Source organism: Muscardinus avellanarius, assembly GCF_963383645.1.
Source record: "Muscardinus avellanarius genome assembly, chromosome: 10".
Taxonomy (NCBI): Eukaryota; Metazoa; Chordata; class Mammalia; order Rodentia; family Gliridae; genus Muscardinus; species Muscardinus avellanarius.
The window spans coordinates 91,605,491-91,632,722 of NC_137796.1; the positions used below are offsets into that span (position 1 = coordinate 91,605,491).

Here is a 27,232-nt window from a genome sequence, read left to right on the forward strand (position 1 = left end):
TCTCCACCCCGGCAATTCAAAGCCAACTTGTGTGATTTGGACCATTAGTGTAGAAGAGGCTGAGACTGGGAGGGGATTATCAAATGTTGCAACAGAAATAAAAAGTAAAGCCATGTTTTGCTTATTTATTTTTATTTTTAGCTGGACTTGAGACGTGGTCTCTTCTAGTTGCCAAAATATAGGGGGTAGCTGGGCATGGTGGTGCACACCCAAAATTCCAGTACTTGGGAGGCTGAGTCAGGAGGACTGCAGGTTTGAGGCTCAAGTTTCAGCAATTTAGCAAGACTCTCAGCAACATAGGGAAACCCTGTTTGAAGAATGAAAATAAATAAAAATAAAAATACAAAGGGCAGGGGTGTAGCTCGGAGGTAGAATGCCCCTGGGCTCAACCCCTAGCACCAAAGGGAGAAAAATAAAGATATGAAGCCCATATACTCAAAGACAGACAGGCTTATATACTTGTCTCTGCTGTACTGGGACCACAGGTGGTCACAGCTACTGAGGAGGAGGTCTTAGTAACTAACATGGGAAATGTCAGGGCATATATATTTAAATGCTTACAAGGGCCCAGGCAGTTCATTTAATGATCTGGGCCAGACAGTGTGGAAGGTATACTTACCCTTTGCTCCCTGTCCACAGTCACCACGTGGACATGTAGGCATAATCTTGCCCGGTCTAGTGGGGCATGGTGGCACCTGTCTATAATCCCAGTAGCTTGTGAGGCTGAGACAGGAGATCACAGGTTTGAGGCCAGCCTCAACAACAAAGCAAGGCTCTCAGCGATTTAGTGAGACCCTGTTTCAAAATAAAATGAATTGAAATAAAATGAAATAATAAAATAAAGTAAAATAGGGCTGAGATATGTAGCTCAGAGGTAGAACATCCCTGGGTTCAATTCCCTGTCTCTCTCTCTCTCTCTCTCTCTCTCTCTCTCTCTCTCTCTCTCTCTCTCTCTCACACACACACACACACACACACACAGTCTTGCCAAGTCTGATATTTCATGAAAAGCCAGATATTTTTGTGTGTGAAGTACATTGATTCTTGTTTTTCACAACCACTGGACACTCCAAGCAGAACGTCCCCGTGGGCCAAATGTGGCCCGAGGTGACAGGGTTTAGAGATCAGATGTTTCTGAATGTGCTCAGCCCAGCACTCAGCACACAGTAGGCCTTCAGGTCCCACACACTCTTCCTGTCTTCCCTAGCCAGGCAGGCTGGACATCCTCAGGAAGGAAGTTGCGACGAAGCCTGAGATGGGTGGAGGTTGTCTGTTTGTTGTCTTAATGGGTTAAGGCTCATCATTAAATTTTCCTGAGCCAATGGCTTTCTGTGGAAGAAATACCAGCCAGGCCCGAACACCCTGAAAGCTCTATTAATCTTTCCGTAACCCCATTAACACTCACTGCATATTTTCTGTGAAAAAGGATTGGAAATGACCAGAGCCTGCAGTAAGGAAATATCTGTCATGTACCCAGCAGCTGGCGGGAAGGCCCGGCGGGCACTGCAGGAAGAATGTTAGAACACGTTTCCTTCAGAGTTGCTAAAGGAATGGGGGACGGGCCAGGAAAGGAAGAATCACTTAACCCCAGGAATCTTCTAACTTGGCAATCATTACAATAGAGTCACCTGCAATTCCCATCTAGAAATATCTATTACCTTGAACCCGGGGTGAGATGCCAGCTCCCCAGGGGCAATCCGGAAACCGAGATTTATCCGCACAGCAATCACTGAGGGGTTCATTTGATTCCAGTGTGGATCTTTCAGCCACAATCAATTTCACGCTCTGTCATAAATAGTGGAGGTCATGGAGGCAGCCAGGCGGGCGGGGGGCCTGGCTGGTGCTGTGGATGGTAGGCAGCAGCGGATGGAGGGGGCCCTCGGTGACGGCGCTTGTGGAGACGGCGTGAGTGGCAGGCTGTTGCTCTTCTTTTTTTAAACGCCTTCTCACCCTTAAATGAGAACGATGTTCAGATATTGCAGATTAACCGCTTGGGGAGCCGTGAGGTCTCCTCAGTGGACCGGGGTACTCAAGCGTCGTCTGCAGAGTCGGCCTCTTCAAGTTCAGTCCCCTTAGGCTCCCGGCCTGCTTCTTGGGGAAGCCCTGTTGGTGGAGAATTAATAAGTGGATCGCCATAATTGGCAGCAGAGTTTCAGAGATGCTCCAGGTTCGGAGCCCCGAGGCAGTGTAGGAAATGGCTTTTTGAAGTCTGAATTATATGAGAATAGGGAATAAAGGACAAGAAAAAAAATCAGCCTTGGCTGTTTTATAGTTTTTTTCCCCCTTCTCCCATTTCCAATGAATGAGATGTAGAATTTTTAAAACTTTACATCTGGAAGATACTGACTTAAGTACACCTACCACCCTGGTTCTCTTGCCTTGGTTCTTGGGTCTAAGGACTCTGCCAACTTTCTTCCAGCCCCAGGGCCTTTGCATGTGCCATTTTCTTTGCCTCTCCTCTCTTTACCTGTGGTTCTGGGGATCGAACCTAGGGATGTTCTGCTCTACTTCTAAGCTATAATCCCAGCCCAGCTTTATTTTTATTTTGAAGCAGGGTCGCACTAACTTGCTGACAGTTGCACTGAGTGTCATATGGCTTGCTTCTGCTCCTCTCCCCATAAGGACAGACTTTGCTCACAGTTTTGCCTTTGCCAGGAAGCCTTCCCCAGCACCCTGTCTAAAATGCAGGTGCACCCTCAGTGATATCTTGAGCAAGTGGCTTCCCTACTCTGCTGTTCTGTCTGGACGCTGGTCCAGTTTCAACGTGTGCTTGGAAAATAATGAGTTTCCCTAAGTGTGGCTGTTGTTAGTAGCGTGTTCACGGAGCAACGAGCAATGGAGGGAGGGTCCCCCATTCCCAGGCACAGGCGAGACCAAGCCAGAGCCAGAGGGGTCCCAGGTGCCCAGCCTCCCGGTGACTTCCTCTCCTGGGAACTCAGAGAAGCAGGAGGGAGTTGGGCCTCATCTTGGGCTGCATTCTTGGTTCAGGGGAGTCCAGAGTCCCTAGCCCTTGTGTCCCTTCCTTGCAGCTGTTTCTGCTGGACCCGGCCACAGCACACCTGCCTCCTCTCTTCTCCAGTGACCTCATCCTTTGGGCCCTTCAGGGAGGACTTGGTGGAATCCATTCTGAAGACATCGATTTCTCTCCTGATGAATCACCCCTACGGCCTGTTGACCTAAGACGGAGCAGCCTCTGGGGTGTTTAAATCTGCCCAGGCTTCCCTTTCGCTCATCATTTTTCAACGTGGGGAGGATATTTTAAACCAATATATCCATGTGCGTCTCCAAACTGCTGAGTATAATTTTTTCCCCTATGCTTTACAAAAGGGTAGGATTCTTTGGAAACCTCGTGGGTATATTTTTCCCCCTCCCATTAAATCTACATTTGATGCCTTTATTTTTATTCTTAAAATGCTCAAGTGAATGCAGAAACACTCTAAGGAAACTAGATTTAAAAAAAAATTGTGGCCGGCCGGGCGTGGTGGCGCACGCTTGTAATCCCCGCGCTTGGGAGGCGGAGACAGGAGGATCTCGCAGGTTTCCAAATAAAAAAGCATAAAAAATAGGTCTGGGAGTGTAACCCGTGGCAGAAGGGTTTCCAGGAACCCCAGTACCACCACCCCAAAAATTGCGAAATAGATATAAAGCCAAATTCATCATCCCACCTATTTCTAAGTATTCAGTTTTGTGGCATTAGCTACCTTCACAAGGTGCAACCGTCACTACACCCATTACTGCTTCTTTATTTCCTCAGCTGAAACCCTACCTATTAAAACCCTAACACAGCCAGGTACCGTAGCACATCTCTGATCCCAGTACTTGGGAGACTGAGATAGGAGGATCACAGGATAGATGGTAGATGGCTTTCTCAGCAACTTAGTGGACGCTCAGCAACTATGAGACCCTGTTTTAAAGTAAAAAATAAAATAGGGCTGAAGGTATAGCTTGGAGGTGGAATACCCCTGGGTTCAACCTCCAATACCACAAATAAGTAAATAAAGCCCTAACACACCTTTTCCCCTTCCCCCAGCCCCTGGAAACCACCATTCTACGTTTTGTCTCTATGCATTTGAGTATTCTGGAAGCCTCGTAGGGACTTAAATCATGCACTTGTTTTATTGTGAGTGACTTATTTCACTCAGCATAGTGTTCTCAAGGCTCAGCCATGTTGTAGCATGTGTCCAAATGTCCTTCCTTTTTCAGACTGAATAATGCTCCGTCCTGTGTATGCCCCATATTTTGTTTCTGCATTCATCTGCCGATAGGCACTTGGGTTGCATCCAACTTTGAGCTGTTGTGAATAATGGTGCTATGAACATGGGTGTACAAATACCTGTTCAAGGTCCTTCTTTCAGTTCCTTTGGGTATATGCCCAGAAGCGGAATTGTTGGATCAGAAGGTGATTCTATTTTATTTATTGTAGGAATCACCATATTATTTTCCACCGTGGCAGCACCACTGGTATTCCCACTAGCAAAGAACAAAAGGCCTGTTCCCCACATTCTCAACATTTCTAATTTACATTTTTGTGTGTCTGTGTGGTACTGGGGATTGAACTCAGGGACTATCTACTTCTGAGCCACACTCCTAGGCCATTTTTATATTTTGTTTTGAAACAGGATCTTACTCGGTTGCTGAGAATCTTGCTAACTTGCTGAGGCTGGCTTCGAACCTGTGCGATCCTCCTGTCTCAGCCTCCCAAGCACGGGGATTACAAGCATGTACCACCATATCCAGATGGATGTTTTCATTATGAAAAAGTTTTAAAAAATTTTAAGTGCTTTTTCTTAACCAATTGAAATAGTTGCATATTTTTCTTCATTCTGTTAATGTGGTGCATTACATTGATTTTGTATATTGAATATTCTAGCATTCTAAGAATGAATATTACTTGGTTATGGTGTATAATTCTTTTTGTACGCCACTGAATTCATATATTAGTATTTTGTTGAGGATTTTAATGGTAATATTAACAAGGGATATTGGTCTGTATTTTCTTTTCTTGTAGTGTTTTTGTGTGGTTCTGGTATTGAGGTGATGCCGGCCTTATAGAATAAGCTAAGGAGTTTTTCCCCTTTCCTCAGTTTTTGAAAAAAATTCAAGGATTCATTTATTTAAATGTTTGGTAGAATTCACCATTGAAGCCATCTAATCCTGGTATATTTCTTGTTTGAAAGGTTTTTAGCTACTGTTTTGACTTTTCTAGTAACTAGATCTCTTCAGTTTTTTTTAATTTTTTTTAAGGATTCAGTCTTGGTAGATTGTGTGCTTCTAGGGTTTCCCTGATTTCATCTAGGTTATCAAACTTCTTGGAATAAAATTCTTCATACTACTCTCTTATAATTCTTTGTATTTAAAAAAATGTTAGTAATGTCTCTTCTTTTGTCTTTACACTTGACCTTAGCCAAAAGGCCCAAAAGCAATCTTTACATTTTTTTTATTGGTGCATTGTAGTTACACATGTTAAGGGAGTAGAAGATGGTAGAGACATACATGCACATGTCACTCATTTAGCCCTGACCCAATTCTCACCCCATTCCCACCCACTCCTGCCTCGTCATGCTTGGCTTAGTGATGGGCTTTGATATGTTTGTGAATGTACATCATGGACATCAGGGAATCTCCCTTTCACCCCTTCCATTTCCCTCAGTTAGTTCACCTTATTTGGCTTTGATTATAATTATTTGAATATTCTCATTTTTTCTTCTTAGTTAATCTAGCAAAAATCTTTTTGATAAACCAACACTTGGGTTTGTTGATTTTCTCTCCTCCTCAAAGATTCTTTATTTCATTTCTGCTCTAATACTGGTTTTTCATTTTTTTGAATTAGTTTTTTCCCCACATTTTACAAGGTATTTCAGATGTAAAATCAAGTTGTTAAGACTATTCTTTTTTTAAATGTAAATATTCACAGTTATAAGTTTTTATCATAACACTGACCTTACTACATTTTGTGAGTTTTGGGGGGTATTATGTATATGCATTTTCATATGTCTCAACATATTTACTCATTATTCTTGCGATTTCACCTTTAATCCTTTGGTTGCTTAGGCATGTGTTGTTTAATTTCCACATATGTGTGAATTTTCTAGTTTTCGATCTGTTGGTGATTTCTATTTTCATCCCATTGTGATCAGAAAAGACACTTCATATGGTTTCACTCTTTAAAAAATATTTAAGACTTGTTTTGTGGCCTACCATATGTCTCTCTTGGAGAATGTGGCATGTGCACTTGAAAAAGTATATATGCTGTTGTTGACCAGAGTGGTCTGCCATATGGCTGCCAGGTCTGATTGGTATCTAGTGTTATCAAGCCCTCCATATTGCTCTTCTGTTTGGTTCTTCTGTTACTGAAAGTGGAGCACTGAAGCCTCCAGCTATAGCTGCAGACCTGCCTATCTGTCCCTTCAGTTCTGCCAATATTTGCTTCCTATGTTTTTGGAACTCAGAGATGTGGTACACACGCATTTGTAATTATATGTTTTCTTAGTGAATTGTCCTTTTACTATTAGATCATAGGCTCCATGGTCTCTTGTAACATCTATTTTGTCTGATCTTAGCCTTCTTTCTGTGTGTCAGAGCCATGATGAACAAAACAAGAGATTAACCACTAGAAAAAAATGGTAAAATCAAGAGATGCAGGAAACACAAGATGTAGTGAGGCTGCTGTTAGCATACCATGGCATACTGTTTCACAGTAATTTTTTTAATAAGTAGAAAGAGCATATTCTAAAATAATGACGTAAAGTGTTGTATAAATACATAAATCAGTAACACTGTTGTTTGTTATTATCACCAAGTCCTCCGTGTTGCACTAGTCCATGTGCTTGACTTTTATATGTCTGGAAGCACAGTAGGTTTGTTTACCTCAGCATCACCTCAAACATGTGAGTGACGCATTATGCTATAATATTATGATAGCTATAATGTCACTAGGTGATTGGAATTTGGGGGCTCTGTTATAATCTCATGAGACAGCCATTGCGTGTACAGTCCATTATTGGATAAAACGTTGTTAAGTGACACATCACTGTATATCATCCCACTGGTTTCTGAATTGCAAAATTTCTTCTGAGAACTGTGCTGACTGTCTCATTGAGGATCTCGTGTAGACAATGAGTCACTTTCTTCTTGCTGCTTTCAAGATTCTCTCCTTGTCTTTGAAAAGTTTAATAATGCATCTCAGTGCATTTTAAAATTTATATTTTAGTTGGAATTTGTTTAAGATTCTTGTGTCTGTATATCCATTTCTTTCCTCAAAACGGGGAGTTTTCAGCCATTATTTCTTCAAACTAACTCTCTTACTTTTTAGTTTTAATTTCCCCTTTCATCTGTAATTTCTATGCATTTTAGTCCACTTGATGGTATCCCATATGCCCCTCAGGATCTGTTGACATTTTTAAATTTTCTTTTCATTTTGATCCTCAGACTGATAATTTCAAGTGAGTTGTCTTCAAGTTCATTGGTTTTGATTTCTGCCTGTTTATCCTGTTGAGCCCCTCCAATCTTAATTTTTTTCAATTAAGTTACTATATTTTTCAGTCCAGAATGTTTGGTTTTATTTTAGAATTTGTCACTTTGTAGACATTGTCATTTTGTTCATATATCACTTTACCCATTTACTTAGTTTTGCTGGTCATGTTTTTCTTTATATCTTCAATTAATATTTAAGATAGATATTTTGAAGTCTTTATCAAAACATTTCATACATATGTTTCTTCAGAGACTGTTTTTGGAGATTTATTTTGATATTTTGAATAGGCCATGTTTCCCTGTTTCTTTGTATGCTTGTGGCCTTTTGGGCAATGTGTGCATGTATGTCTACAAAAGTATGTATCCCACTATGATGTATGAATACAGTGCACCAATTAAAAAAAATAAAATTAAATTTAAAAAAAAGGGACTTCTGGGAAGATGGTGACCGAGAAAAGTGGGGCTTAAGAGCCCCGCTAACAACAAATCTCCATTACCACAAAATCAGCACCTTTCATAGCCAGAAAACACCATCACCAGTGAAACAAAAAATCACCAGGCTCCAGAGAGAAAGCGGACTGAGAACAGAGCCACAGAGGAGATAACCGTCCTTGCACCCAAGGACGCGGCAGACGCGGCAGCAGCGCCATACTGCCGGCGGCACCGGCGAATTCACGGGATGGCTACAGCAAGCCGAGGTGAGCCACTGTGGAACAGCCAGGTGGGATTTCTCCAAGCAGAGAGCATCTAAAGCTCCCAGTGGCTGAGCTCAGCACACGCTGCAGGGATTCAGAGTCGAAATCAAAACCAAGAAGAAAACATCAGCCCCATAGCCGAGGGTGTAGCAGCAGTGCCATATTGCCACCGGCGGCAGCAGCAGCAAATTCAGCGAGGCCAGTACAGCTACATCTGCGCACTCAAGAACAGTGAGTCAATTGCGGGCCACAGAGGAGAAATCCCAGTACTGTACTCCCTGGGACTTGACCCAGTGGGGGAGGGGCGGAGGCAGAGATATCACACCATAGGAGAACGTGCAACCTGGCACCCCCCACAGTCTAAAGCAGCCTCTATCAACTCTCTGGGTCGGAGACTCTGTGATACAACCCAGTAAAGGAGTAGTGGGGTCTGAGATACTACTGACTCGAGATCCAGAACACCTTAAGTGAAGTCATAGTGACCCAAGGGAAGAACCCAGAGAAGGCACAAACATCCGAAATCATGGGAAAGAGGAATAATACTGGAGCAATGAATGCACACAACCCCACAACATCAGAACCCGATAAAACTGAAAATCAGAGATTTCTAGAAGATCAAATCAGGAAAATAACTGTAGAAATAATAGAGGTGCTTCGAAAAGAACTTAGAGAGAGCCAAAAAGAGATAAAGGATGAAATTAATGAAGTAAAGGCCTCAATTCAAAGCACAAACAACCGATTAGAACACATGGAGAACAGAATCTCACTCTTAGAAGATGAGCAATCCAAAAATGAACACATAGTTTCTAATCTAGAAAAAAATATCCGACAGAGAGAATCTGATATTGAAGAAATATGGGCCCATTTTAAGAGAGCTAACCTAAGAATAATTGGAATAGAGGAGGGAAAAGAAAGTGAAACCAAAGGGATCAACAATCTCTTCAAGGAAGTAATAGCAGAAAATTTTCCAGACATCGAGCAAGAGGCCGATACACAGGTTCAGGAAACTTATAGAACTCCCTTTAGACAGGATCGGAGAAGAGGATCCCCACGCCACATAATTGTCAAAATGACCAATGTGGAAGCCAAGCAGAGAATCTTAAAGGCAACAAAAGCAAAGGGCCAAGTGACATTCAGAGGCAAACCAATTAGAATCACTCCAGACTTCCCAAACCAAGTTATGAGAGCCAGAAGGGCTTGGAGTAACATATTCCCAATTCTGAAAGAAAACAACTTCCAGCCAAAAATTGCCTACCCAGCAAAACTTTCTATCAAATTAGATGGAGAAATAAGAAGCTTCCATGACAAACAGAAACTGAAGGAATTTATGTCTTCAAAACCAGCACTAGAGAAAATACTCAAAGAGATTAACTACAAAGAAGAAATAGGTAACACACATCAGAACTAGAGAAACAAGATTTTCCATCCAACAGACAACTAAGATTGGTTATCTGTGGAGATTCATTATTTATGTTAGCCTTTTACCTATCTCTAAAGGGTATTGTTTGCCTTTATTGTTGTTAATTTTTAGGATGTCTAGTTGGAATATTAATATACCTTCAGATATAGCAATTGGAAATATTTTATCCCATTCTATTAGTAACTGTTAACTCTGTTTACATTGTCTTTGGATATACAATATGTTTTTTATTTTTTAGGGAGTTTGTATACGCTTCTGTTGCCTGTGCCATTGAAATCATAACCAAGAAATCACTGCCAATTTCAATGTTGTGAGGTTTAATGACCCAGATTTTCTCCTAAAAGTTTATAGTCTTAAGATTTATATTTAGGTCTTTTATCTATTTTGAGTTAATATTTGTATATGGGATTAGGTAAGGGTCCAATTTTATTCTTTTCCATGTAATTATTATTTTTTAACAATATTTAGTTAAAAGATTAATATTTCCACCACCAAATGTTCGTGGAAACCTTGTCAAAAATAACTTGACAATATAGGGAAGAATTTAGCTCTAGGCTTGTATTTAACTCCAATGGTTTATATATCTGCCTTTATAACAGTACTACACTGTTTCAATTATTGTAGCTTTATATGGTTTGAAATCAGAAAATATATATCTTCTAGCTTTGTTCTTTTTCAAGATCGTTTTGGGTACCTAGAGTCCATATTCCATATTAGGATAGATTTTTTTCTGAAAAATAAATATATAAATATATGATAGTTTCACCTAAAAAATAGAAAAAAATATCCTCTGGTAAGAAAGAAAGCAAAAAGAAATATTGAAATGTCATCTTTAAGTCATCAAAAGCTTGGTATCAGACAAATGAAACTGTTATGTGAGATTACCATTTTTAATTTTAGATAAATTGCCATAATACTAGATGTCAACTACTAAGCCAAGCATGGGAGGGAGGGATAGGGAGAGAATGGGGTGGGGATTGGGTGGGGGCTGACTGGGAAAAGTGTGCATGTATGTCTATCCTACTATGATGTATGAATACAGTGCACCAATAAAAAAAAAAGTTTGCATTTACAAAAACCAGACACCTCTTTCAGTATTTTTGTACACCAGGGGAAGTTGAAAGTATTTACAGCTCCAGTGGGGGTGGGGGACGGGGAATATCACTTGATCTAGACTATGGACAGTCAAAAGAATTTTATAAGACTATAAAATGTTTGATGCTTTCCAATATGGTGGCCACTAGTCATATGGAGCTATTGAGTCCCTGGAATATGCTAGTTAATTTGAGAAACTAAACTTTAATAATTTAATTCTAATAAAATAAAATAAAATGAATCAGTAACATATTGATTAAAAGCCAAGAATTATGTGTATGTATTTTTCTGTCACTCTATACCCCAATATGATATAAATTTACAATTCACCAAATAACAAAAATATGGACAAATATTGGCAAATATATGGAGAAATTAATACCCTCATATATTGTGAGTGGGAATGTAAAATGGCGCAGCCACTTTAGAAAACAATTTGGCAGTTTTTCAGAAGTTAAATATAGAATAGCATATGATCTAGTAATTCCACTCCTAGGTACATGCCCAAGAGGCTGGAAAACATGTTCACATGAATGAATTTACAACGGCATTATTTATTTATTTATTTATTTATTTATTTATTTATTTATTTACTTACTTACTTACTTACAGTACTGGGGATGGAACCCAGGGGCATTCTACCCCTGAGCTATACCCTTAGACCTCTTTTTAATTCTTTATTTTGAAACAGGTTTTCACTGAGTTGCAAAGGGCCTCACTAGGTAGCTGAGGCTGTCCACAAACTATGATCCTCCTGTCTCAGCCTCCCTAATGCTGGGATTACAAGCGTGTGCCACCATGCCCTGCTACAACAGCATTATTTATAATAGCTAAAAATGGAAACAATCTAAATGTCTATCAACTGATCAATGAGATATATTCAAAATATGGCCTACCCATACAATATAATATTATTTGGCCAGAGGGGAAAAGAAACCAAAATACTTGTTATAATTTGTATGAAACTTGAAAACATTATGCCAAGTGAAAGAAGCGACATGAAAGACCACATATTATATGATTTCATGTGTATGAAGTGTCTAGAATAAGAAAATTCAGAGAGAGAGAAGACAGATTAGCAGTTGCTAGAAGCTAGGGGGAAGAAGAATAAATGCAGGGTTCCTTTTTGGGGAAGATGAAAACGTTCTGGAATTAGTGGTGATGGTGGCAAAACATTGTACATACACAACCACCCACTGAGTTGTACATTTTAAAAACAGTAAGTTTTATATCATGTGAGATATATTTATTTATTTTTTTTGAAGATTTAAAAAAGTTTATTAGAAAGATAGAAATACAGAAAATAGAAATACAGCCCCATGCCAAAATGGCATGGGAGGGTGACTCAAAATGAATACACCCTGAGCTATATTTAAATTGTAAAACTGGTCTCTTGTGCTTCGTGGCTACCGTATTGGATAGCATAGATCTTAGACCGACTTTGGGAATTCCTTTCTCATTGTCAGTGATCTAAGACCCAGTTTAGGCTAATGAACTATATAAGGGAGGGTTTCCGAGTGGGAAAATCTTCCTTGCTCTTAAGAAGGAGACACAGGAAGAAGTGGGCCTTTTCTTTTCCTATATTCTTTTTTACCTACAACGTACTGGATTGAAATTTAGGATTGCTGATGCCATTTTGAATCCATAGGAGGACAGGTGGACACCAAACCCAAACACATGGGGGAAGAGAAAAGTAGGAAAATGGAAAATACATTTTAATGGGATTATGGAGTCTTGGATTGCATTGTACCTGAAGCCTTTCTTCTTCCTCCACGAGACATATAATTCCATGATACTAGCATTATATTTAAGTCATGTGAGTTCATTACTCACTGCTGAAACCTCTTGAGTGATCCAGTTATCTTCCCTTACCCCCCTACCCCTCATTACCAGTCTTCTCTTTATCACTATCATATTTCCCTGGAACTCCCAGGGCGCTGCTTCATGTGGCATAGAAACTTCTGCACAAGAATAGCAATTTGCAAGATTGCTTGGCAGCTGGGTGGGGAGTCTTTCTCTTTCACTGGCCTCTCCTCCTCATAATAATAACTGCTGGGAGGAGCAGATATTCTATGAATAAACAACATTTTCAAAGCACTTTATGGCTCCAGAAAGTCAAACACACTTTTATCTCATTTAATGTTCATTACCACCCAATATGATGGTCATAGTACATGGCCCGAGTATATGTAACTGTATAAATACAGAGTTTTAGAAATTTTGAATCCGTGCTTCCTGTTCACATCAGTTTTTCCACTTCTACCTCCTAAGTCAGGTCCATCGCTTAAGAGTTGGACAAAAGGGACAAGTGCCATTTGTGTTGGTCTGGGCCCAGAATTGGATGCACTCCTTGTGTAACACATGGGTACACGCCGCTGGGTGAAGCTCACTGGGCTGGACAAGTTTGTGGCACGTCAAACACAGCTTACAGGTGGCTGGAGCACGTGAAGACCTTCCAGGATATGAAACGTGGGCCGAAGGCAAGAACACTGGGGTACTGACTTGAGCAAGTGGAGCAGGGTACAGGGCCCGGATTCGGCCAAGTGGCTGACCAGCAGTGGGTGGCAGCAGGTACTCAGCCACTTGGCCGAATCCGGGCCAACATCCTTCAGCTACCAGTTGGATTAGTTCCTCCGTGGTTGGGCCTGCCATGGTGGTGCGTGCTGTCTTAATTTGCTGAAGGATGTTGGTCATCTGGGCCTTATTGGACTGTGGGAACCAAGCCAGCAGCTTCTCCAGGATCTTCTCCAGTCTGTCTGCTGGTTGGGGTCGGGGAGTTTCAGTAGAAGCCTTAACACCGCCCAAGCCCGGGGGAGGCGGGATGGAGGCGGCAGCGGGCACATGGGGACTGACAAGGGAACCCAAGCCAGGGCTATTTCTCCCATGGGAGCCAGGAAGAGAAGGGGAAGGCTGGTTGAACTGGGAAAGAGCAGGGGTCAGGATTGTGACGTGGCCAATGGAGAAGGGCATCCGAGGAGCCAGGGAGGGACTGGGTTGAAACACCTGGAGCATGAAGTCTGTCTCTGAGGGAGGCGGAGGCTAAGTGGGAGTAGAGATTTGAGGAAGGCTGCTCAGCTTGGCTCCACTAGCCGGATGTGACTCTTAAACTGGTCCCGGACGTTCTTTTCCATCACCCGAACTCCATTTAGTCTCGTCTCCCACTCCTGTTTGGAACGAACTGTCTCTAGTGTTGGGGGAGTTGCCTGGAGGTAAGTAAGGTGAAGTTCTGCTTCCTTTCCTGCTTCTTCCAGTTTCAACACCAGCAACTCTTTCCGGCTCTCTCGTGATAAGATCTCTGCCTTCCAGGCCCGCTCTGTCTCTTCCATAATGTTCTGGTTTAGCTCGCCATCCTGATTCTTGAGTCCATCCAGTTCCATTTCCCACACCTCTCTTCTGCTCTTCTCACAAAGCTTCTCAAGTTCAGCTTTCAGATCCTGTTCCTTCTGCAAAACTCCTTCTTTACTTTCTCTATCTTCTTTGTTTCTTTTCGCTTTATTGTTACATCCTGAATAGCCTTTAGTATCTCCTGGTGATTCTTCATTTCTTCTTCTCTCCTCTGCTGAAGCTGCTTTGATTGCACTTGAAGCTGATTCTCTACCTGCCTTTGCTTGTCCAGGACTTCCTGGTAACGTTCCTCCAATAGTGTTCTCTCTCTGTCATCATTTTGTCCAAATTATTTTCAATATCTTGATCTGTGTTTACCTCTGAATCTGCTGTCTTAAAGTCAGTCTGTACAGCAATGTTCTGAGAAAGCTTCGGGGAAGAGCTATCCTGATCATCATCCTGATCCACTCTGACTCCTTCAGCCCTATTTGCTGGAGGCACTACAAGTCGTACGCCCAAGCCTGTGTCCCTGCTACCTTCCTGTTGGGTGGAGGCTTGTGGGGATTTCTCTTCTGAGCAATTCCCGGAGGCCAGCTGCTTTGTATGGCATCCTGGCTTAAGAGACCGAGTGACTGAATTGAGGCTGTCTTGGAGGACTGGGTCCCCCTCCTCTCCTGCTGTGCTGGCCAAGTCCTTCAAATCAGACTGAGACCCACTGCCAGAAAGACACAGGGCTGTGGATATTGAGTTTCTTCCTAAAAGCTCCTGGTGTGCTGCCGCAGTGTCACCTGCTGACAAGCCAGGATTCTGTTCAGGGTGCTCCAAGTGGACATTTCTGTTATTCTCCTTGGTTATTGTCTGGCTACTTGCACTCGATAGAGGTGAGTTCTTCTGTGCAGGATCTTTGGAGCTTAGACCATCTGGGTGACCTTCTTCTGATGTGGAAACACATAAACTAGAGGATGATTCTGGAGGATTGGGGGCATTGGCCACAACACCAGCTATCTCAGATGCCGCCATCATGACCTCCCGTGGCACGCCCCTTGCTTGTCTTACTGAAAAAATAATGCAAAACAACAGATGTGTGGTGGGAGGTATTTTTACACCTATCATCTCATTTAATTCTCAGAGCATTCCCACAAGATGGGTTCTGATATGATCTCTGATTTGCAGAGGCAGGAGGTGAGGTACAGATGACTAAGTGACCTGACTGGAGTCACACATTCAGCCATGTAGAACCCAGGGACAGATCACAAGCCTCTGGGGCCTCAAACCTAAGTTTTACAGTGTTCTTCTGGATGGAGACAAAAGCATTCGCTCATTCCTCAATGAATGAGTTGATCAGTAGGATCAAACTTGAACCTCTGCACCACCACGTCCTATGTCTTTAATGCCCAGAATAAGGAACAATAATGCAAAAGGGAAAAAGAAATGCTTTTTCTTTTCTGTAGGACAACATGGAAAACAGGGGCTTCCTAGTGTCAGCTACAAAACACTATCCTGGACTGGGTGTGGTGGTGCACGCTTGTAATCCCTGTGCTTGGGAGGCTGACAGGAGGATCGCACAGGTTGGAAGCCAGCCTCAGCTACTGAGTGAGGCTCTCAGCAACTTAGTGAGACCCTGCTTCCAAATAAAGTACAAAATAAGCCTGGGAGTGTAGCCTGGAGGTAGAAAGCCTCTGGGTTCCACTTCCAATTAAAAAGAAAAGACTGCCCTGAGGATTAAATGAGATAACTAAGAGTCCAAGAAGAACAGCCCCAAATGCATGCAGGACAGTGAGCTCCAGAGGGCCAGTGCTTTTTAAAATTTCCCCTTGTCTTTCAGAGGCTCTGGGGTCCAGCTCACGTTTCCCCTGGAGTGCATGGCTTCCGCCTACCAGTAGGAGGCGCTCTGTGCAAACCCAACATTCCCAGGGTCTTCCCAGACTGCCTGATGCTCTCACGTCCACCCTGTGAGAGGGGAGAGGAATGAATGCAGTGAGGTCTCCACCCCCAACATCCACCCCAGAGGAGGTGCAGCTTAGCACACTGGCATGATGAGGGCATCTTGTCCTTTGCTGCTGCTGGTTTCCACATCCCCAACAAGCCATTCTGTGTGAGGCTTTGCAATTCAGCACAAGCCCTGGCACCCGGAAGATGGCACAGGGAGCCGCCTTACTGAGAGTGATGGGGCTAATATCTGTTGGCACAGGGCCGGGCACAGGGAGCCCACAGTGGGCGCCGGTTGTCGAGGCGTCTCTGAGATCATGACTGTTGCCTGTACTGTGACCGTCACTGCCCCGTCTCAGGCATCGCACCTGCCCTTCCTTCTATCCCCCCTCCTTAGAGATCCCTGCAGCTCAGAAAGGGATGAGGGCTCTTTAAGAGACCAGCCTCATGCCTCAGTGCCGCATCAAAGAAATGTCAGAGGCCGCGTCCGCTCCAGAATGTAATGTGTCCTGTCAGTCAGCGCTCAGGCCTCCGGCCGGCTGGGCCCCATTGACAGAGGCTCAAGAAGATTTATTTTGTCTCACTTAATTGCCCTTTTTGCTTTGTAAACATAAAGGTTGCAGCTTATAGTCTGACAGCTAGAGTAGCCTTTTTCTTATCAGGAAAAAAAAATGACATTTGGGTTCTTAGAAGCTGTTTCTTGCTCTCCTCTCTAACAGCCACCCCCACCCCCTTGCCTACTGCGAGTTCTCAGAGGCCTGAGAGAGAGCCTGGCATCGGCGCCCGGTGGCTCCCCGGGCCCTCAGGCAAGCCGCCGTCCCTCCTTGGCTCCAGTGGCTTCTTCTATGAAATGGGAGCAGCCACAGGACTTAGCACAGAAGGTGGCTGTGGAAATTCCCTGGGGCCCTGCAGTGGGTGAGTGAGAATCAGAAAGGAGCCAGAGCTTTTCTGGGGTCAGATGCCCAGCTCCACCACTCCCTAGCTTGGTGACTTAACCTCTCTCTGCCTCAGTTCCTTCTCATGTCAAATGGGCACGGCAGTAGTAGCTCCTACTGCACTGGGTCTCAGGAGAACTCAAAGAGTTGGTGCACGTCTGCGTCAGCGCTTAGCCGGTGCCCGGCACACAGTCGGGGCTGTCTAAGGAGAGCTATGCAAATGATCATGTTCCAGGTACGTAGCTCATGCCAGACACACGGCAGCTCAGTAGGTAGTATTTCATAGAAAATGAAGACTTCTGGCTGTTCTTGAGAAGCCGGACAGTTCCTGCCATCGTTGGAGCCACGTTGCTGCTGAGTGGTTGCTCTGGCTGTTACTCTTAGGCCAATGGCCATTTGGTCCTTCAACTTAGGGTCACAGAGGCCGAGAGGGGCTCTTGCTCTCAGAGGTGGCAGCCCTCAGAGTCTTCTCCTCCCAAGATGCCCTTCCAGTGTTGAGCTTGGGAAACGCACCCTCTTGCTGTGGAGTGGTTTTTTAGTCCTGGCTGCTAAATCATGAGGCCCTTGGCTCCAGTTTTCTGAGTATCCCCCACCACCCTTGACCACACAGGGCCTGCTGAATTCCCTTAAAAGACTCAATATGGAATTCCAGAGTGAAAGGCTATAAAGAATTTCCATGTTGCTGCTTTGCAAATATGCCCAGATATTAGCCATTTTAATTTTAACCATTATGTATGTAGCCTAAGTTCTTAGACCACCTATAAGATTTTAATTTTGAATGCAAGAAAAACTGTGGCCAGTAAATATGCATACATATATAAATACATACATATGCATAGACTTCCCCCATAAATTGCTGCTATCTGTGCCTCCACTACTGCCAAAGCTATTCACTACCATTCTGCCCTCTGATTTGTATTGTCTTACTGGAAACATTAGCCTGATTGTGTAATGGTCTATAAAAAATGCCCAACAATTGAATGCACAGAAACAACTTCTATGGAGTATCCTCTTTCTAAAAGATTAGAGAGAGAGGGAGGAAGAGGAGGAGGAGGAGGAGGAGGAGGAGGAGGAGGAGGAGGAGAGAGAGAGAGAGAGAGAGAGAGAGAGAGAGAGAGAGAGAGAGAGAGAGAGAGAAATGAAGTTGCAGCAGGTAACTAGGTTGGTAATATAAATAAGTGGAGAGGGCTGGGTGTGTGACAATAGGGAGTAGTGAGGAGTGTGGCAAACAGAGAACATTTATCCTCTAGAAGAGGCAGCTGACACTCACATCTGGCTAGCTGTTACTCGGCAGAAATGGGATCTCAGGTTGACCAGAATTTAATTTTAAAAGAAATCTTGGAATTCTTAATGCTTTCCAGTTAGAAATCTTCCAAGTTTTAAATATTGGCAACTACTTAAAAAAAGTTTGTGAGCTTAACAAAACACATGTCTGTGATCAATTTGGGCTTGGATGTACAACCCCCCTGGAGTAGAGAATATTCACCCTGTGCCTGGTATGTGGAGCCAGAGACCCACAGCTTGACTTCCAGTGTTGCAGTTCCCTAGCTGGTGGCCAGAGTCGTTCAAACTCTCTGAACTTCCATTTCCTTATCACTAACGTGGAGGCACGACCGACCGTTTGCCTAAAGGCATTATCATTGAGGATTAAATGAGAAAATTCTCGTGCAAAGCTTGGTACCCTGCCTGTGAGTGCTAACTGCCTGGGAAACCAATGGCGGCCACTGGAAGCTTCCTGCATGGGAGGCACATGGGCTTGCTTTTTACTGGCGATTTTCAAGCAAGCTGCTTGCAAAAACCCAGGCATCAAATTGTAGCCAATCAAAATGTGGTTACCACTTAATCTTGGTTGTTTCCAGTGACTTCTTTTGCCCCATCTCAAATTGGGTTTTTCAGGACCGAGGACAGTGACCCCATGTGGTGTAGTTCCTGCTTCTTTTCTCCCACCAGCCACTGGCAGAGAAACACAGATACTTCTGTTTGCACTTGGCTTGCTGCACATTTATTCAGAGAGGACCAAGTGGGGGGCAGTGTGGCATCACATACTGAATCAATGAGACCCTGGGCAAGGGCTGCCATTTGCCAAACCCTTCCTTGGCATGAGATGAGCAGTCAGCAGAAGGTGTTTTATACACTGCCCTGAATCCCTGTGAATTAGTCCGCCATTAGCATGAAAAATACTAAGCAATAAACAGTTGCGATATTTAACGCTTTCCACAGAGGCCCAGGGCCACAGGCACAACCAATACAGACGGTGTTGAGTGACGGATGCCCGGTGGCAGGAAGGGCTGGGGCTGGCACTGCAAGCCCTGGGCACCTCACAAGCAAAACGTGCCAGGTTGAAGATGTGCACATTGCAGGTGGGGACTTGTACACTCAGGCATACCTCCACATGGACAAACGGACACACAGAAATATTTATGCATATGTACATGTGCCCACACACAAACACACGGGGTAAACATTGGTACCCAAGCACATGCATGTGTTAAATGCAGTACGCTCACCTATGTATTCACCTTCTGAGTGCACTCAGACATCCCTTCTCTATATTTACAGGCAGATCCGGGTACATGGCCACTCGTGTACATAAATGCATGTGTGTGCATGTGTGCATACACGCACATGCAAGCACACACAAACACACATGCAAACTTTCTCCCCATGACGGGTGTACTGGTAAGGTCTGATCTGATAGCAGAGCTCATTTCCTGTCCATGTGAAGTAGACTTGATAAATGATGACCTCACCTGGTGACTGCTACCCTCCGTCCTCCATGACAGCTCCCCATGGGGGACTTTTAAGGATATGAGGTCTGGTTCCTTTGGAACAGTGAGTACAGAGAACCAGGGACACAGATATTGAGGCTGAAAGAATATGAGCGATCAGTAGCCCTTTCAAGCATTGTTTGCACAACTGGAGATGGGGACAGAGCCTAACTGTCTTGTTTTCCCAGGCCCGCATCTGTAGTACAGCTCATACACTTTCCCTAGCGCCCTCTTGTCTTAATATCCTGTCTAGACTCATGAACTTTCCACTCACCTTCTTTCATACTGGTCCTAGCCTGTCCCGATACACACGACTCTCCAGATAGCCCCTGTGATTTGCCTTTTCATTTCAGGACTGCCTCCTGCCATTTCCCCACATCTTTGCACGACTCTGACATCTGCCTGGCAAGCTTTTATTCCTTTCTCTGTTCTTAAAGGCCAGCAGAAATGTCACTCCTGGGGATGCTTCCACATTGCTCACCAGGCAAAATCCACTAACCCATTAGCAACCTACTGCGTGTAGGCAGCGTCCAGGGGTCAGAGATGGGTGTAATGTGGTCCAGGCCCAAGCACAGTCCCCAGAATGAGTCACTCTAGCTAATCCTGTGTTCCTGGGCCTCCCTATGCACAGGACCCGGTGGTGCTTTAACCATCCTGTTCAAAGTATTTACATATCCATGTTCTACCGTAAACAATGAGCTCCTTGACTTCCTAAGCTCTTCCTTTCATTACTGAATTGCCTTAAGCACTGTGTCTGGCCGAATACAGACAGTTGATAGCTTTTTATCAAGTACAAGAGGAAATCTATTCCAGTTATAGTAATGGTAATAGCCCGTAGTGAGCCATAAGTAGAGTCTTGGGTGCAAAATCTTGTAACTAGGAGGGAGGAGGTGATCTTGTGGACGTGGTCTCCTAGAGAGTTTAAAGTGCTACGCTGAGATTTTGCTGGTTAGTAAGAGTAAGATAAAAGGGTGATCTGCAGAATTCATGCTACAACCAGGCTTCAAAAAGCCAAAAACATCATTAGATGAATGGATTATGAAACCGTGGTATGTATACACAGTGGAATTTTACTCAGCCATAAAGAAGAATAAAATGATGTCATTTGCAAAAAAATGGGTGAAACTGGGGGATATTACACTAACTGAGATTAGCCAGTCTCAGAAAGTGAAGGGTTTTATCTTTTACATGAAAGTTAGAGAGGAATTGGGAAACTAGAGACTTTAGATAAATGAGAAGAGATGCCAATAAAGTAGTGGGAGGGAATTAAGGGAGGGAAAGTGAGGGGGAAGGAGATTTGCTGAAGGAAAAAGTTTAAATAATGCTAAGGACACATGTGAAATTATCAACAGTAATCTCACTAACATGTGCAAGGAGGGGAGACAGTGGGAGACGCACCACACCTCTACCATTCTGAACCTCATTGTGATGCATAATTATAATACACTGATTAAAAAAGGAAAGAAAACTAGCCTTAAAAACATTGTCAGGAAAGTGGTGATACAGAACAGGGAAGGGAAGGATATTAGCAAAGAGACTGAGGGGTCCGCCCAGGTCACTGTGGCTCAGGGCTGCACGGAGCCCTGGGGCAGTGCAGGTCACGGTGGGCGTGGCACCTGAGGTGTAGACATTCCTGTGCTTATCAATATTTAAGTCAAAATTCCTCCCCGTGGGGACACAAGTCCCTAGCCACTCTGTCCCCGAGCGCATATAGGTATAGTGGCTTCCTGCAGCCTGTGTGCAGTCCTCCAACAAGACAAACAGGCTGCAGAATCCACAGGAGGATGGCTGTGCAGGGGGTTCAGGGGCTCAGCGGGTGTGGACAGAGTGAGACTCCTACAGGGTGGCCAGGGAGAAAGCTTTGTTCTGGACATATGGAGTTTGAGTTTCATGTGCGAGTGGTTGTTATCTAAATGGATATTGTTATTAGCAAGTTGGATGATCATTCATTCAGTCCATCATTACATAGCCAGGTAGCATGGCTTTGGAGAGAGAGAACGTCTGCTGTCCTGGAACATCCCTTCTCATGGCAAGCACATGCTAAATGGTGGAGCTCTAACACATCAGGGAGTAAAGGAAGGAGTGATAGTAAGGAAAGAAGGCAGAGGAAGGAGAGACTGAGGGCTGAGCTAGAGTCTGTCTAGCTGAGGTGTGTGTGTGTGTGTGTGTGTGTGTGTGTGTGTGTGTGTGTGTAGAACTGGAGTTTGAACCCAGGGGCATTCTACCTCTGAGCTGCATCCCCAGACCTTTTGTTTTGAAACAGGTTCTCATAGGTTGCTGAGAGTCTACACTGCTGAGGCTTGCCTTGAACCTGCAATCCCCCTGTCTCAGCCTCTCAAGTACTGGGATTACAGGCAGGAAGCACTGCATCCAGCTTTAGCTGAGGTCTTTGAGGCATTGAGACTTGAATGAAAGGACAGAACTAAGCATGCCCACCTCTTGGGAGAGAGCACCCCACACAGAAGGAGCTGAGATGGAGACAAGGTTGGCGTGACTTCAGGATGTGGGAGGCCAGCGTGGTGGAGGGGTGGTCAGAGAGCAGGGTACGGTGAGAGCGCCACCTGAGAGTGATGGACAGGCATGGCTGGGTTGTGTGCGCTTATTTAAAATTTATCTACTCTCTGACAAATAAGAAATGTTTATATTTGGGACATGCTATGATGTTCTGATATGTTTATTTACATTGTGAGATGATGAAATTGGACTAATTAACATATCTATCACCTTGCATGCTTGCCATTTTTGTTTTTTGGTGAGAACATTTAAAGTCTACTCTTTTGGCACCTTGAAGCGTATAATATATTCTTATTGACGATAGTTATCATTCTGTGCAGTGCTGTTAATTTGCAATAGCTAAGATGTGGAAGCAACCCCTGTGCCCATAAATAGATGAAAAAATGAGCAAAATGTGGTGTGTCCATGATAGGGAGTACTATGCAGCCTTAAAAATGAAGGAAATTCTGCCTTTTATGGCACCATAGATGAGCTAAGTGACATAAGCCAGTCGCTGAAAGACAACTACTACATCTCACATATATGTGGAATCTAAAAGAAAAACAAACTCATAGAAACAGAGATTAGAGTGGTGGCTACCAGAGACTAGGGACCAACGGGATGGGTGAGAAAAGGGAGATGGTGGTCACTGATGGTTTTAAACAAAAGGGGAATATGGTTGATATTTCTGCCTCTTTGAAAGGTTATTCTGTTGACTGGAGGATTCACTATGTAGAAGAAAGAGTGGGAATAGGGGGTGTTATTTTATTTTTAACACTTTTATTGGTGTAGTATAATCGTACACCATAGTGAGATTCACAGTGACACAAACATGCACACGGTATTTCCTTCTGTATATTAAGAGGCCATAGCTGGGATGGGAAGCAGACAGATTCAGAATACAGCTGCCTGTGTAGCCAACAAAAGTTGCTACTGTAGCAGTGGAGAGAGAGAGAGAGAGAGAGAGAGAGAGAGAGAGAGAGAGAGACAGACAGACAGACAGACAGACAGACAGACAGACACTGGGTGTTTTCCTGTCGGAGAAGCAGATTTAGGGAACCGAGTTGAGTTCCCTTTTGGTGAAGTGTGAGGTATCTAGGTGGAGAGATAAGCAGGCACTGGTACCTAGAAGTCTGGACAGCAGAGGGGAATTGAGAATCATTGAATTGCAGACAGTGTTGAAAGGCACATGCTCACTGGGTGTGGTGGTGTATGTCTGTAATCCCAGTACTCGAGAGGCTGAGACAGGTGGATCGCAGGTTTGAGACCTGGGTCAGCAACTTAGGGAGACTCTCGGCAACTTAGCAGGATCCTGTTTCAAGGTATGGGGTACGTAACTTGGAGATAGAATGTCCCTGGGTTCCACAAAAACAAAAACAGACAATTAAAAAAGGGCTGGGAGTATAGTTAGTTAGGAGATAAAATGTTTCTGGGTTCAATCCCCAGTACCATGGAAGGAAGGAAGGAAGGAAGGAAGGAAGGAAGGAAGGAAGGAAAGAAGAAAGGAAGGAAGGAAGGAAGGAAGGAAGGAAGGAAGGAAGGAAGGAAGGAGAGACAGAAAGAAGGAAAGATGGAAGGAAGGAAAGAAAGAAGGAAGGAAGACACAGACTTGGAGAGATCACCTTGAAGTGAGTGGAGCTGAATAATAATTCTGGAAAGTAACCTTGGGACATTTTGATAGGGAATGTCTGGAAGAAAGAGGCAAAGAAGACAGATGAAGAAGCTTTGGGTGGAAGGGGATGATCCTAAAAGCATCATGAGAGAAGTATTTCCGGAAGGAGGAAATGACCAACCCAATTGACTCTTGCCGAGCAGTTGAATCAGACATCGCTGTTGAATGGAGGTGGTGGTTGCTGGTGGGGGAAGCTTGAGATGATTGGAAGAGAGAATGTGGAAGAGAATAAATTGGGAAGTGGAGACAGTGGGAATGGACTGTGCTCTCAAGGAGATTCCTAAAGGGAGGGCTAGAAGTGAAGTCTAGGTCATTTCCGTGAAAACAAAGGCTATTTCAACATGTTTTATGCTGATGGGTCCGATCCTTTATAGAGCTTCTGAAATGTAGGCAAGTTAGCAAGAGACCCACGTACCAGTCAACCCCAGGCATATGAGAGGGTTGGGGCCAGGGACAGAAATTTGAGAAGTATCACTCAGAGGCTTGCAGTTCCAAGTAACAGAAGTAAACAATCCACAGTGGCACAAGAAATAAGATTTCTCACCTCGTGAAACATTAAGCCCAGGGGTCAGGCAGCCCTGGGGCTGAGTGTTCTAGCAGCTCTAGATCATCATCAGGGAGGCAAATCCAGACTGTCTGTCTTTGGTCTCATGGCTCAGGATCCTTATTCAGGCTGCCAGGGTCCTGCAGGCCACACGTTTTCCCAGTCAAACTCAGCAAAAGAGTGCAAACCCTCTCTCCTGAGGATCACTGTGGCCAGTCTCTTCAGTCTTCTTGGCCAGCTCCAATGACATGCCCCATTGTGTGTATCAACTGGCAGAGAAGTGAGGCTCCACTTCTGGGGCTGTGATGAGGCCATCTTCCCATGAGTCCATGGACTCCCATGGAGAGACAGGCTTCTGAGCTAAATCTATTAGGAGGTCTTGGGGGCAGGGGAGGATGTGTGGTGTGATGCTGGACAAGCAGCCTTGGTTTTATCTATAGGTATCATCAGAGTATAAAGAGTAATCCATGTTTTTAGCTAGCAGGAGAGATTACAGGAAACCTTAAGGGGTGAGAAGGAAGTGAATTAGGAGGAAGCTTTCTTATACATAGTTCTCGTTCCATAGATCTTTGAAATAGGGATACTGATAAATTCTCTACCTACATTGTGAGGCAGGGATGACTGAGTTGGGGAAGTTCCATCTGACATTCTCCACTAACAGGCTTAGAGGAAAGAGGGTCAGGCCTCTCCGGAGATAGTGGCAGAGCTTGAATTCCAGTAAAATGAGATGTGGGTATTTTGTATTCTATAGTATTTATGTGGTAGGGTATTAGGAGCAGAAGTCCAGTTTCCTGAATTTCAAATTAGATTGATTTATACACAGGGAAAGCTCTGTTGTCTTGTTTAACATTCTCACTGCTTAATCCAAAACAGTTGACCACACAGCTTAGAGGAAGAAATATTTATTTGCTTTTGTTTGGCGATATTGGGATTCCAGTCCATATCAGGCTGGGTTTGTGGAACTCAGAGCGTGGAGGTGAGAAGGAGAGATAGAGAGAAGAGGGTGGGGGCCCTCCCCTCATATCATGGAGGTGGAAACAAACAAGGGAATTCAAAGACAGAAGCACAGATCCTAACACCACACCTCCAGGGACCCACTTTCTCTAGTTGTGTCCCACCTGCCTAGGTTACCATCAAGTAAATCTATTACAATGGATTTATAATTATGAGATCACAACTCTAATGACTTAAAGATATCAACCCTAAGGAAGATAGTTTTAAAAGAAGATGTTCAGGCTAGCCTACTTCCTCTGTGTAAGTCTAACTTTCCAGATGACTTTTGTTATTCGGGTGTAGAACAGAATATGCCATAGCTATTCATGTGAAGTTGAGAGCAGAGGATGTAAGAGAGACCCCAAATCCTATCTGTGGGTAAAATTATTTAGGATGAGGACTGATGTCTAATATTAACCTTAATTCCCCATCTGTGAATGACATTAATTTAGGATGGGTTCTGGTGCCTCATATTGGTTCTTCATTACAACAGCATTCTCCATGTCTGAGTGAAGAGAAGAATGCCTGGGGAAATCTATGGCTTAATTAAACATCATAGATAGATAAATAATGAAACCCAACAGGGCAAGATGTGAAATCTGTGTTCTGTATATGATTCATTAAAAAGAATTCAGGTTAAGAAGGGCCTTTTTAGCAACTTGGATGTCATCCTCATATAGACATGTGTCTTCCAGTCTTAATGAACATATTTGTGAACCCATTGCCTGGCATAAACAATGACTAGTAGAATGTCATCTCTTGATAAGTGCCTAAGTTTTGTAAAAAGAAAAATTCTGCTCATACTCAATGTAGTCTCATGGAAAGGGTAGAAGTTTTGAAGGAATACTGGGGTTTCGATCTTGGGTACAGCTCACCACTTCCTAGATAGGTGGCCATGGGTAAGTGATAGAGTGTTTTGCAGCTAGTTTCCTCTCCTACAAAGTTGGCAATTTGTCCCACGATGTCATGGAGATTTCGGGAGGATTAAATGACATAATGCTTATAAAGCTTTTAGCAAGTACCAGGCATAAAGTGAGTACTCAAGCTGTAGCTGTGGTTGTAGGGAGAACAGCTCAGCCCTTAAGCCTTAAACACACCTGCCAACCTACTCAGCAAGGCTCTGCAGAAACCTGTTGGACATAATGAGCACGATGTCATTGTTGCTTGGCACTACTGATAATTCCTGACAAATCCCTGTGGCTTTCTAGGTGTCGAGGAGAATGGGAATGAGGTTCTTCCAAAAGTAAGGATACTCATTTACCTTATCTAAAGGAGTGTCTGAGATTGCATCAACATCAATACCTTGGCCAAATCTATGCACTGTGAGGATAATTAAAAGCGATCACAAAAATGGCCAAGGAATCTGCCTTCATTGATCACCTTATTACAAATGATAAGCGGCATCCTACACTGCTCAGTTCTCCTAGCTTCTGGACACTTTAATGCTCATTTTAGCAGACAGGAGAAAACCTAAAGTCCTTACTCCGAATTTAAAATTATCTGTGATTTATCTGGGTGAGGTGGCACATGCCTGTAATCCTCGTACTTTGGAAGCTAAGACAAGTGGATTGAGGTTCTCGACCATCCTCAGCAACTTAGAGAGGCCCTCTGAAACTTAGAGAGACCCTGTTTTTTAAAATATTTTCCCCCCTCCACAAGGTAAGAATCCTCCTTACCTTGCCAGTGTCTTTTCTTTGGTCCCTCTCCTCTTGCTATCTTGTTCTTTTTTCCTTTAGTCTGCTGAGACAAGCTTATTCAGACCTCTGCACTTGGCATCTCATCAGCTTGACCCCACTCTTTCCTGAAATCTCCCCTTGACACCCAGATGCATCCTTTTTGCTTTGGCCAATTCCCAGATGCACCTTGGATCTGGACTCACTAATATATGCTG

General features: G+C 43.7%; 1 pseudogene across 1 annotated transcript; it reads right to left on the bottom strand.

Annotated features, from left to right (window-relative positions):
- Positions 1-12,954: 12,954 nt before the first annotated feature.
- LOC308268814 (RING finger protein 214-like) lies at positions 12,955-15,027 on the bottom strand (annotated as a pseudogene). The gene is made up of 2 exons: positions 13,259-15,027; positions 12,955-13,135 (listed from the first exon to the last, which is right to left on the bottom strand). The product of its transcript is annotated as an RING finger protein 214-like (transcript).
- Positions 15,028-27,232: the final 12,205 nt, after the last annotated feature.